Raw genomic sequence first — 3,932 nt, forward strand, 5'->3', positions numbered from 1 at the left:
TGAACGTAGATCCTTGTGCTTGCTATGGAAGTGTTCTATACTGAGCTATGACTCCGTCAGCTCCTTTTTTGTGTATACATTGAGGCAGACTTTTATTGCTTTCCCAGGTTGACCTCAAACTTGTGCTCTTATTACCTTATTCTTCCACCCAGGTGTGTGTCATCATGTCTGGTGATGTCCTGCATTTTTTTTTAACTTTCTTTTATGATTTTATTTAGTTCAATTTATTTTTGCTACAAGCTGGTATTGATCTTGCTACCCATGGCTCCTGCATTCTATGCCTAGTTCTCAACAGAACACTATCCACTGGATCCAGTTAGGCCTCATAGAGATGTCTGTATGTCACTCCCTGCATTTTTCTGTAGATGAATGTGCTCTGAAATGATATATAGAAGATCTCTAAGTGTCCCAGGCCAGTATTTCATCAGTGAGTTGATAATCTGGGTCTACATTTATCAGTTTATGGTTCTTGTTTCCTTCTCTTTCTTTCTTTCTTTCTTTTTTTTTTTAAGATTTATATATTTATTATACGCAAGTATACTGTAGCTGACTTCAGACACACCAGAAGAGGGCATCAGATCTCATTACGGATAGTTGAGAGCCACCATGTGGTTGCTGGGATTTGAATTCAGGACCTTTAGAAGAGCAGTCAGTGCTCTTAACCGCTGAGCCATCTTGCCAGGTTCTTGTTTTCAAAGTGAGCACTTACTCACCTACTCTTTCTGGGCTCTTCTCAGCTGTAGAATCCAGTCATGGATTTTTTTTTAAGATTTATTTATTATTACATCTAAGTACACTGCAGCTGTCTTCAGATACATCAAAAGAGGATGTCATCTCATTATGGTTGGTTGTGAGCCACCACGTGGTTGCTGGGATCCGAACTTAGGACCTTCGGAAGAGCAGTCAGTGCTCTTACCAGCTGAGCCATCTCACCAGCCCCAAGTCATGGATTCTTATAAATAGATCTCCTGTGCTATTGAAAGGACTCCATCCATTCCCATTACTACCCCTCAACCTTCCCATGGGAGCATAGCTGTTCCTGCTTACAATTTATTATAACTGACTTATCTGACTTAAGATTGCCATGTTCATTTGTTTTTCTTACACGAATATCCCCCTCCCCTCAAGGCTTGGGGGGTGGTTATGGACAAAGGAAAAGGGTGAGGGTCTAGGTGTCTTTGTGGAATACTTTCTGGAAGAAATCTGATCTGCAGTGTGATCATATTATCGAGCACTCTAACGTGAAGAAGATGATTAGTGAATAAAATGTACGATGTCAATAACAAATGAAACTTATGCTTACTCTTTCATACACAAAGAAAATTTTAAAAACAGATTTGCTCTTGCATGGCTGTGAATGTGTGCGCTTTCTGGGGATTAGCTATAAAATGAATTGCTAAGAGACTGTCAGCTTATTGGGAAGCTCTGAGATGAGCAGGGCTTTGATGTGAGAAATAGGTAGACATTGTGGTCCAAAATCGAACGAGCCAGTTATAACAGTGATGACCAGCAATAAAGGTGGCATATTTTCACTCATTCGAGCTATCTGGAATCCCTATCGGAATGACACAGTCATATATGTGTGCTTAGGATACTGGCTCCTGACACTGTGAGTACGGACAGAAATATGGCTTTCCTCATACAGGCAGGTTGAGGTTGGTAATAAGAGAATGTTGACTCCTTTGAATGCTACATATGGTTTATTTTTAAAAGTCCACTGACAGGACAAGACAGTCTCCTGCAGCTGAGATGGCAGGAGACACAGCAAGGTAGGCAGCAGATGGTTTTTAAAGCAAGAGCCACACAGTGGTAAATGAATACCTGGACCATCAAGTCACTGGCTGAGATGCTGGCCTGGGGACACTTTTGTTCCCAGGTTTTCAGAAGCTGAAACTAGAACCTAGCCTGTGGAATCCCACTCATGTGTCCTCCTCATGAATTACAGCAAGCTGCATCTGGAATAGAGGCAGGCTTCCTTCTCACCATCTTGGGGGAAGTTTATTGTCCAGTGAAGAAAGGGAAATTGATTCAATTCTTTTATAAGGTAGACAAGCATCTACATAAGATTGTTACAATATTTTATAAATGTTAAAGAATATGACAAAAAAAGGTATTGTAGGTATTGAATGGGGGTTCTCTAGGAGGAGAAACAAGAATGTGATTTAATTCTATTTACTTAAAATGTTTTTAAATGTTAAATTCAGATAAATTGATATCATGTAAGTTTTCTCATCATAATGCAATAAAACTTAAATAAAAAATATATGATATGGATATTCTCAAATAGATCTAATTTTTTTTTGTGATGGCATGTGAAGTCTACTTTCAGGGTTTTACTGCTGTGAAGAGGCACCATAACCAAGGCAACTCTTATAAAAGAAAACATTTAATTGGGACTGGCTTACAGTTTCAGAGGTTTAGTTCATTATCATCATGGTGGGAAGCAGAGCAGTGTGTAGGAAGACGTGGTGATGAAGGAGATGCGAATTCACCATCTTGATCCAAAAGCAACAGGAAACTGAGACACTAGGCTTAGCTTGAGCATAGCAGACCTCAAACTCTGCCCCACAATAACACACTTCCTCCAACAAGGCCACACCTCATATTACTGCCATTCCCTATGGGCCAAGTATTCAAACACATGAATCTATGAAACCTATTCAAACCATGACATCTATTCTGACCAAATTTCCTATATACATTACATTATTATACCCCTGGGCTGCTTTATCTTGGATAGATGAACTAGTACACTTTGATGAACATTTCACCATTTTGTCTTTCTAATTGGAAATATATTAAGTACATGTGGCTTCTGAGTTTAACTAGGTTTAAATTATAAGTAAAAACATACATTATTTGACTTTATGTGTCTTATCTCACTTATCATGTCTGCCAGGTTCATCTGTTAAATAGCAAAACTTTCCTTTATGGCTGAGTTTTTCATTGAACATAGGCAATAATTCATCCATTTGTATGCCGACAAACATAAGATTATTCACATATTAGCTGTTATGAATAGTGTTTTTGATAAACACTGCTTTAGTTTGTGAGCAAAAGAGGAATTGGACTGCTGGACCACAAGGTATCTATTTTAAATGTCAGAGGAACTACTACATCATTCTGTATAATGTCTGTATCAATCTACATTTCCACCAACAGTATATAAGGGTTCTGTTTTTCTACATCCTTGCCAAAAAAAAATTATTTCTTGATAATAACTAACCTAGCAGGTATAAGGTGGTATCTGGGTTTTATTTTACTTTAATTTCCCCAATGCTTAATGGTGGTGTATATTTTTACATTTTTATGTGTTTGTTGGCCATGTGTAAATCCTCTTTGGAAAAATGTCTGGGGCTGAGGAAATAACTCAGCAGTACACCATATGTCTACCACTCACAGAGCTTTCGTTCAATAATGCCATCAACTAGAATGAATGTTCTAAAATAGAGAAGAAGGGTAAAATATTTCAACTTCACCTCAGAACATTTGATTTAACTTAACAACATTACCGGGCAGGACTAGTAAATAGAATGTTGGTCATGATCTCTTCTCTAACCCCTGCTGGCAAGGTGGCTTGAAGCTTAAGCATAATAATCAGTCCAAGGAGGCAAAAAGCTTGGAAATAAAGTCTACTCCTTTTTAAAGATTAATTTATTTATTGTATGTATGTGAGTACCTTGTTGCTGTCTTCAGACACACCAGAAGAGGGCATTAGATCCTGTTACAGATGGTTGTGAGCCACAGTGTTCTTGCTGGGGATCAAACTCAGAACCTCTGGAAGAGCAGTCAGTATTCTTAACTGCTGAGCCATCTCTCCAGCACCAGAAGTCTACTTTTAAACTAGGAATGAATGGCAGGAACATTTTACTGGTTCCTTATGTGTATGTAGATGGACCTTGAATATGTGTGTTTTGGCTATGGCTACATGA

This window comes from Mastomys coucha, chromosome X (genome assembly GCF_008632895.1).
Source record: "Mastomys coucha isolate ucsf_1 chromosome X, UCSF_Mcou_1, whole genome shotgun sequence".
In the NCBI taxonomy this organism is placed as follows: domain Eukaryota; kingdom Metazoa; phylum Chordata; class Mammalia; order Rodentia; family Muridae; genus Mastomys; species Mastomys coucha.